Raw genomic sequence first — 10627 nt, forward strand, 5'->3', positions numbered from 1 at the left:
TATGCATCTTGTTTACTTAGAACGACGGTAGTAAATAAGATGATCCCTTACAACAATTTCAAGAAGTGTTCTCCCCTAACTGTGCACCGTTGCTACAGTTCGTCATTTCGAAGCACCACATGATGATCGGGTGTGATAGATCCTTACGTTCACATACAACGGGTGTAAGACAGTTTTACACATGCAAAACACATAGGGTTAACTTGACGAGTCTAGCATGTACAGACATGGCCTCGGAACACAGAGACCGAAAGGTCGAGCATGAGTCGTATAGTAGATATTATCAACATGAAGATGTTCACCGATGATGACTAGTCCGTCTCACGTGATGATCGGACACGGCCTAGTTGACTCGGATCATGTAATCACTTAGATGACCAGAGGGATGTCTATCTGAGTGGGAGTTCAGAAGATGAACTTAATTATCCTGAACATAGTCAAAAGATCTTTGCAAATTATGTCGTAAGCTCGTGCTTTAGTTCCATTGTTTAGATATGTTCCTAGAGAAAATATAGTTGAAAGTTGACAGTAGCGATTATGCAGACAGTAGATAGCTTATGTCCTTAATGAACCGCTCAGTGTGCTGAACCCCAAACTTCGTTTGTGGATGTTGTGAACATCGGACATACACGTTTTGATAACTACGTGATAGTTCAGTTAAACGGTTTAGAGTTGAGGCACCAAAGGGCTGAAATTGGGATTTCAGGCTCGTGCCCACGTCAAGAGGTATAAGACCTCTGACGATTTTCTTAGCCTGCAAACTCAGGAGAAAAAGCTCAATCGTTGAGCTTGTGCTCAGATTGTCTGAGTGCAACAATCACTTGAATCGAGTGGGAGTTGATCTTCCAGATGAGATAGTGATGTTTCCCCAAAGTCATTGCCACCAAGCTGCTAGAGCTTCGTGATGAACTATAACATATCAAGGATAGAGATGATGATCCTTGAGGTATTCGCGTTATTTGACATCACGAAACTAGAAATCAAGAAGGAGCATCAATTGTTGATGGTTGGTGAAACCACTAGTTTCAAGAAGGGCAAGGGCAAGAAGGGATACTTCATGAAACGGCAAATCAGTTGCTGCTCTAGTGAAGAAACCCAAGGTTGAACCCAAACCCGAGACTAAGTGCTTCTATAATAAGGGGAACAACCACTGGAGCAGAATTACCCTAGATACTTGGTAGATGAGAAGGCTGGCAAGGTCGATTGAAGCATATTGGATATACATTATATTAATGTGTACTTTACTAGTACGCCTAGTAGCACCAAGGTATTAAGATACCGGTTCGGTTGTTAAGTGTTAGTAACTCGAAAAAAAAGCTACGAGATAAAAGGAGACTAGCTAAAGGTGAGCTGACGATATGTGTTGGAAGTGTTTCCAAGGTTGATGTGATCAAGCATCGCACGCTCCCTCTACCATCAAGATTAGTATTAAACCTGAACAATTGTCATTTGGTGTTTGCGTTGAGCATAGACATGATTGGATTATGTCTGTTGCAATACGGTTATTTATTTAAGGAGAATAATGGTTACTCTATTTATGTGAATAACACCTTCAGTGGTCTTGCATCTAAAGGAATGGTTTATTGAATCTCGATCGTAGTGATACACATTTTCATGCCAAAAGATATAAGATAGTAATGATAGTACCACTTACTTGTGGCACTGCCATGTAAGTCATATTGGTATAAAACGCATGAAGAAGCTCCATGTTGATGGATCTTTGGACTCACTCGTTTTTGAAAAGTTTGAGACATGCGAACCATGTCTATTGGTGTATACGCATGAAGAAACTCCATGCAGATGGATCGTTTGGACTCACTTGATTTTGGATCACTTGAGATATGCAAATTATACCACATGGGCAAGATGACTGAGAAGCCTCGTTTTCAGTAAGATAGAACAAGATAGCAACTTGTTGGAAGTAACACATTTTGATGCGTGCAGTCCAATGAGTGCTGAGGCATGCAGTGAATATCGTTATGTACTTACTTCACAGATGATTCGAGTAGATACTGAGTATATTTACTTGATGAAACACTAGTCTGAATTATTGAATGTTCAAGTAATTTCAGAGTGAAGATCATCGTGACAAGAGGATAAAATGTCTATGATATGATCATAGAGATGAGTATCTGAGTTACGAGCTTTGGCACACAATTAAGACATTGTGGAAATTGTTTCACAATTAGTACCGCCTGGAACACCATAGTGTGATGGTGTGTCCGAACATCATAGTTGCACCCCATTGGATATGGTGCGTACCATGATGTCTCTTATCGAATTACCACTATCGTTCATGGGTTAGGCATTAGAGACAACCACATTCACTTTAAATAGGGCACCACGTAATTCCGTTGAGACGACACCGTTTGGAGAAACCTAAGTTGTCGTTTCTTAAAAGTTTGGGGCTGCGACGCTTATGTGAAAAAGTTTCAGGTTGATAAGCTTGAACCCAAAGCGGATAAAATGCATCTTCATAGGACATCCAAAACAGTTGGGTATACCTCCTAATTCAGATCCGAAAGCAATAAGGATTGTTTCTTGAATCGGGTCCTTTCTCGAGGAAAGGTTTGTCTCGAGAATTGAGTGGGAGGATAGTGGAGACTTGATGAGGTTATTGAACCATCACTTCAACCAGTGTGTAGCAGGGCACAGGAAGTTGTTCCTGTGGCACCTACACCAATTGAAGTGGAAGCTTATGATAGTGATCATGAAGCTTCAGATCAAGTCACTGCCGAACCTCGTAGGGTGACAAGGATGTGTACTGCTTCAGAGTGGTACAGTAATCCTGTCTTGAAGGTCATGTTGCTAGACAACAATGACCTACGAGCTATGGAGAAGCGATGGTGGGCCCAAATTCCAACAAATGGTTAGAAGCCATGAAATCCGAGATAGGATCCATGTATCAGAACAAAGCATGGACTTTGGTGGACTTGCCCGATGATTGGCAAGCCATTGAGATAAATGGATCTTTAAGAAGAATACGGACATGGACGGTAATGTCACCGTCTATGAAGCTCGATTTGTGGTGAAGAGTTTTTCACAAGTTGAAGGAGTTGGCTACGATGAGATTTTCTCATCCGTAGTGTTGGGGAACGTAGCAGAAATTCAAAATTTTCCTACGTGTCACCATGATCTATCTATGGAGAAACCAGCAACGAGGGGAAGGTGGGTGCATCTACATACCCTTGTAGATCGCTAAGCGGAAGCGTTCAAGAGAACGGGGTTGAAGGAGTCGTACTCGTCGTGATCCAAATCACCGGAGATCCTAGTGCCGAACTGACGGCACCTCCGCGTTCAACACACGTACAGCCCGGTGACGTCTCCCATGCCTTGATCCAGCAAGGAGAGAGGGAGAGGTTGAGGAAGACTCCGTCCAGCAGCAGCACGACGGCGTGGTGGTGATGGAGGAGCATGGCAATCCTGCAGGGCTTCGCCAAGCACCTGCGGGAGAGGAGGAGGTGTCACGGGAGGGAGGGAGGCGCCAGGGCTTCAGGTATGGATGCCCTCCCTCCCCTCCACTATATATAGGGGCAAGGGAGAGGGGGGAGACGCAGCCTTGCCCCTTCCTCCAAGGAAAGGGTGCGGCCAAGAGGGGGGGAGGAGTCCATCCTCCCCAAGGCACCTAGGAGGTGCCTTCCCCCTTGAGGACTCTTCCCTCCCCAAGTTTCCTTGGCGCATGGGCCTCTTGGGGCTGGTGCCCTTCGCCCAAATAGCCCAAGGCGCACCCCCTACAGCCCATGTGGCCCCCCGGGGCAGGTGGACCCCCCCGGTGGACCCCTGAACCCCTTTCGGCACTCCCAGTACAATACCGATAAAGTGCGAAACTTTTCCGGCGACCAAAATAAGACTTCCTATATATAAATCTTTACCTCCGGACCATTCCGGAACTCCTCGTGACGTCCGGGATCTCATCCGGGACTCCGAACAACATTCGGTAACCACATACAAACTTCCTTTATAACCCTAGCATCATCGAACCTTTAGTGTGTAGACGCTACGGGTTCGGGAACCATGCAGACATGACCGAGACGTTCTCCGGTCAATAACCAACAGCGGGATCTGGATACCCATGTTGGCTCCCACATGTTCCACGATGATCTCATCGGATCAACCACGATGTCAAGGACTCAATCAATCCCGTATACAATTCCCTTTGTCTAGCGGTATTATACTTGCCCGAGATTCGATCGTCGGTGTACCGATACCTTGTTCAATTTCGTTACCGGCAAGTCTCTTTACTCGTTCCGTAACACATCATCCCGTGATCAACCCCTTGGTCACATTGTGCACATTCTGATGATTTCCTACCGAGTCGGCCCAGAGATACCTCTCCGTTTACACGGAGTGACAAATCCCAATCTCGATTCGTGCCAACCCAACAGATATTTTCGAAGATACCTATAATGCACCTTTATAGCCACCCAGTTACATTGTGACGTTTGGTACACCCACAGCATTCCTAAAGTATCCGGGAGTTGCACAATCTCATGGTCTAAGGAAAAGATACTTGACATTAGAAAAGCTTTAGCATACGAACTACACGATCTTTGTGCTAGGCTTAGGATTCGGTCTTGTCCATCACATCATTCTCCTAATGATGTGATCCCGTTATCAACGACATCCAATGTCCATAGCCAGGAAACCATGACTATCTGTTGATCACAACGAGCTAGTCTACTAGAGGCTCACTAGGGACATATTGTGGTCTATGTATTCACACGTGTATTACGATTTCCGGATAATACAGTTATAGCATGAATAAAAGACTATTATCATGAACAAAGAAATATAATAATAACACTTTTATTATTGCCTCTACGGCATATTTCCAACAGTCGCCCACTTGCACTAGAGTCAATAATCTAGTTCACATCACCATGTGATTAACACTGACAGGTCACATCACCATGTGACCAACATCCAAAGAGTTTACTAGTGTCACTAAACTAGTTCACATCATCATGTGATTAAGACTCAATGAGATCTGGGGTTTGATCATGTTCTGCTTGTGAGAGAGGTTTTAGTCAACGGGTCTGCAACATTCAGATCCGTATGTACTTTGCAAATCTCTAGGTCATATTGTAAATGTTGCTTCCACGCTCCACTTGGAGCTATTCCAAATGGTTGCTCCACTATACGTATCCGGTTTGCTACTCAGAGTCACTCGGATAGGTGTTAAAGCTTGCATCGTCGTAACCCTTTATGCCGAACTCTTTATCACCTCCATAATAGAGAAACAAATCCTTATTCCTCTAAGGATAATTTTGACCGCTATCTGGTGATCCACTCCTTGATCACCTTTGTACCCTCTTGCCAGACAAGCGGCAAGGCACACATCAGGTGCGGTACTTAGCATGGCATACTGTAGAGCCTACGTCTAAAGCATAGGGGACGACCTTCGTCCTTTCTCTCTTTTCTGCCGTGGTCGAGCTTTAACTCTTAACTTCATACCTTACATCTCAGGAAAGAACTCCTTTTTGACTGATCCATCTTGAACACCTTCAAGATCATGTCAAGGTATGTGCTCATTTGAAAGTACCATTAAGCGTTTTTGATCTATCCTCATAGATCTTGATGCTCAATGTTCAAGTAGCTTAATCCAGGTTTTCTATTGAAAAACACCTTTCAAATAACCCTATATGCTTTCTAGAAATTCTACATCATTTCTGATCATCAATATGTCAACAACATATATTCATCAGAAATTCTATAGTGATCCCACTCACTTCTTTGGAAATACAAGTTTCTCATAAACTTTGTATAAATCCAAAATCTTTGATCATCTCATCAAAGCGTACATTCCAACTCCGAGATGCTTACTCCAGTCCATAGAAGGATCACTGGAGCTAGCATACCTTTTAGCATCCTTAGGATCGACAAAACCTTTCTGATTGTATCACATACAACCTTTCCTTACGAAAACTGGTAAGGAAACTCGTTTTGACATCCATCTGCCAGATTTCATAAATGCAGCTTGTGCTAACATGATTCCGACGGACTTTAAGCATCGCTACGGATGAGAAAATCTCATCGTAGTCAACTCCTTGAACTTGTGAAAAACTCTTCGCCACAAGTCGAGCTTCATAGATGGTGACATTACCATCCACGTCAGTCTTCTTCTTAAAGATCCATTTATCTCAATGGCTTGGCGATCATCGGGCAAGTCCACCAAAGTCCATGCTTTGTTCTGATACATGGATCCTATCTCGGATTTCATGGCTTCTAACCATTTGTCGGAATTTGGGCCCACCGTTGCTTCTCCATAGCTCGTAGGTTCATTGTTGTCTAGCAACATGACCTTCAAGACAGGATCACCGTACCACTCCGAAGTAGTACGCGTCCTTGTCGTCCTATGAGGTTCGGTAGTGACTTGATCCGAAACTTCATGATCACTATCATAAGCTTCTACTTCAATTGGTGTAGGTGCCACATGAACAACTTCCTGTGCCCTGATACACACTGGTTGAAGTGATGGTTCAATAACCATATCAAGTCTCCACCATCCTCCCACTCAACTCTTTCGAGACAAACCTTTTCTCGAGAAAGGACCCGATTCAAGAAATAATCCCTATTGCTTTCGGATCTGAATTAGGAGGTATACCCAACTGTTTTGGGTGTCCTATGAAGATGCATTTTATCCGCTTTGGGTTCAAGCTTATCAACCTGAAACTTTTTCACATAAGCATTGCAGCCCCAAACTTTTAAGAAACGACAACTTAGGTTTCTCCAAACGGTGTCGTCTCAACGGAATTACGTGGTGCCCTATTAAAGTGAGTGATGTTGTCTCTAATGCCTAACCATGAATGATAGTGGTAATTCGATAAGAGACATCAAGGTACGCACCATATCCAATAGGGTGCAACTATGATGTTCGGACACACCATCACACTATGGTGTTCCAGGCGGTATTAATTGTGAAACAATTTCCACAATGTCTTAATTGCGTGCCAAAGCTTGTAACTCAGATACTCATCTCTATGATCATATCATAGACATTTTATCCTCTTGTCACAATGATCTTCAACTTCACTCAGAAATTACTTGAACCATTCAATAATTCAGACTTGCTTTTCATCAAGTAAATATACTCAACATCTACTCGAATCATCTGTGAAGTAAGAACATAACTATATTCACTGCATGCCTCACCACTCATTGGACTGCACACATCAAAATGTGTTGCTTCCAACAAGTTGCTATCTTGTTCCATTTTACTGAAAACGAGGCTTTCAGTCATCCTACCGATGTGGTATAATTTGCATATCTCAAGTGATCCAAAATCAAGTGAGTCCAAACGATCCATATGCATGGAGTTTCTTCATGCGTATACACCAATAGACATGGTTCGCATGTCTCAAACTTTTCAAAATGAGTGAGTCCAAAGATCCATCAACATGGAGCTTCTTCATGCGTTTTATACCAATATGACTTACATGACAGTGCCACAAGTAAGTGGTACTATCATTACTATCTTATATTTTTGGCATGAAAATGTGTATCTCTACGATCGAGATTCAATAAACCATTCCTTTAGGTGCAAGACCATTGAAGGTATTATTCAAATAAATAGAGTAACCATTATTCTCCTTAAATGAATAACTGTATTGCGATGGACATAATCCAATCATGTCTATGCTCAACGCAAACACCAAATGACAATTATTCAGGTTTAATACTAATCTTGATGGTAGAGGGAGCGTGCGATGTTTGATCACATCAAACTTGGAAACACTTCCAACACATATCGTTAGCTCACGTTTAGCTAGTCTCCGTTTATTCCGTAGCTCTTTTATTTCGAGTTACTAACACTTAGCAACTGAACCGGTATCTTAATACCCTGGTGCTACTAGGAGTACTAGTCAAATACACATTAACATAATGTATATCCAATATACTTCTATCGACCTTGCCAGCCTTATCATCTACCAAGTATCTAGGGTAATTCTGCTCCAGTGGTTGTTCCCCTTATTACAGAAGCACTTAGTCTCGGGTTTGGGTTCAACCTTGGGTTTCTTCACTAGAGGAGCAGCTGATTTGCCATTTCATGAAGTATCCCTTCTTGCCCTTGCCCTTCTTGAAACTAGTGATTTCACCAACCATCAACAATTGATGCTCCTTCTTGATTTCTACTTTCGCGATGTCAAACAACGCGAATACCTCAAGGATCATCATCTCTATCCTTGATATGTTATAGTTCATCACGAAGCTCTAGCAGCTTGGTGGCAATGACTTTGGGGAAACATCACTATCTCATCTGGAAGATCAACTCCCACTCGATTCAAGTGATTGCTGCACTCAGACAATCTGAGCACAAGCTCAACGATTGAGCTTTTCTCCCTGAGTTTGCAGGCTAAGAAAATCGTCGGAGGTCTTATACCTCTTGACGTGGGCACGAGCCTGAAATCCCAATTTCAGCCCTCGAAACATCTCATATTTTCCGCGAGTTTCGAAAAAAGTCTTTGGTGCCTCTACTCTAAACCATTTAACTGAACTATCACGTAGTTATCAAAACATGTATGTCCGATGTTCGCAACATCCACAAACGACGTTTGGGGTTCTACACACTGAGCGGTTCATTAAGGACATAAGCTTTCTATTTTCCGCATAATCGCTACTGTCAATCTTTCAGCTATATTTTCTCTAGGAACATATCTAAACAGTGGAACTAAAGTGCGAGCTTACGACATAATTTGCAAAGATCTTTTGACTATGTTCTGGATAATTAAGTTCATGTTATGAACTCCCACTCAGATAGACATCCCTCTGGTCATCTAAGTGATTACATGATCCGAGTCAACTAGGTCGTGTCCGATCATCATGTGAGACGGACTAGTCATCATCGGTGAACATCTTCATGTTGATCGTATCTACTATACGACTCATGCTCGACCTTTCGGTCTCCGTGTTCCGAGGCCATGTCTGTACATGCTAGGCTCGTCAAGTTAACCCTAAGTGTATTGCATGTGTAAATCTGTCTTACACCCGTTGTATGTGAACGTAAGGATCTATCACACCCGATCATCACGTGGTGCTTCGAAGCGACGAACTTTAGCAACGGTGCAGAGTTAGGGGAGAACACTTCTTGAAATTGGTGTAAGGGATCATCTTATTTACTACCGTCGTTCTAAGTAAACAAGATGCATAAACATAATAAACATCACATGCAATTATATAGTAGTGACATGATATGGCCAATATCATATAGCTCCATTGATCTCCATCTTCGGGGCTCCATGATCATCATCGTCACCGGCATGACACCATGATCTCCATCATCATGATCTCCATCATCATGTCTTCATGAAGTTGTCTCGCCAACTATTACTTCTACTACTATGGCTACCGGTTACCAATAAAGTAAAGTAATTACATGGCGTTGTTCAATGGCACACAGGTCATACAATAAATAAAGACAACTCCTATGGCTCCTGCCGGTTGTCATACTCATCGACATGCAAGTCGTGATTCCTATTACAAGAACATGATCAATCTCATACATCACATATCATTCATCACATTCTTCTTGGCCATATCACATCACATAGCATACCCTGCAAAAACAAGTTAGACGTCCTCTAATTGTTGTTGCATGTTTTACGTGGCTGCTATGGGTTTCTACCAAGAACGTTTCTTACCTACGCAAAACCACAACGTGATATGCCAATTGCTATTTACCCTTCATAAGGACCCTTTTCATCGAATCCGTTCCAACTAAAGTGGGAGAGACTGGCACCCGCTAGCCACCTTATGCACCAAGTGCATGTCAGTCGGTGGAACCTGTCTCACGTAAGAGTACGTGTAAGGTCGGTCCGGGCCGCTTCATCCCACAATACCGTCAAAACAAGATTGGACTAGTAACGGTAAGCACATTGAACAAAATCAACGCCCACAACTACTTTGTGTTCTACTCGTGCAAAGAATCTACGCAATAGACCTAGCTCTGATACCACTGTTGGGGAACGTAGCATAAATTCAAAATTTTCCTACGTGTCACCTAGATCTATCTATGGAGAAACCAGCAAGGAGGGGAAGGAGAGTGCATCTACATACCCTTTTAGATCGCTAAGCGGAAGCGTTCAAGAGAACGGGGTTGAAGGAGTCGTACTCATCGTGATCCAAATCACCGGAGATCCTAGTGCCGAACGGATGGCACCTCCGCGTTCAACACACGTACAGCCCGGTGACGTCTCCCATGGCTTGATCGAGCAAGGAGAGAGGGAGAGGTTGAGGAAGACTCCATCCAGAAGCAGCATGACGGCGTGGTGGTGGTGGAGGAGCGTGGCAATCCAGCAGGGCTTCGCCAAGCACCTGCGGGAGAGGAGGAGGTGTCACGGGAGGGAGGGAGGCGCCAGGGCTTTAGGTGTGGATGCCCTCCCTCCCCTCCACTATATATAGGGGCAAGGGAGAGGGGGAGGCGCAGCCTTGCCCCTTCCTCCAAGGAAGGGGTGCGGCCAAGAGGGGGGGGGGAGGAGTCCATCCTCCCCAAGGCACCTCAGAGGTGCCTTCCCCCTTGAGGACTTTTCCCTCCCCAAGTTTCCTTGGCGCATGGGCCTCTTCGGGCTGGTGCCCTTGGCCCATATAGGCCAAGGCGCACCCCGTACAGCCCATGTGGCCCCTCGGGGCA

Source organism: Triticum dicoccoides, chromosome 5B (genome assembly GCF_002162155.2).
Source record: "Triticum dicoccoides isolate Atlit2015 ecotype Zavitan chromosome 5B, WEW_v2.0, whole genome shotgun sequence".
In the NCBI taxonomy this organism is placed as follows: domain Eukaryota; kingdom Viridiplantae; phylum Streptophyta; class Magnoliopsida; order Poales; family Poaceae; genus Triticum; species Triticum dicoccoides.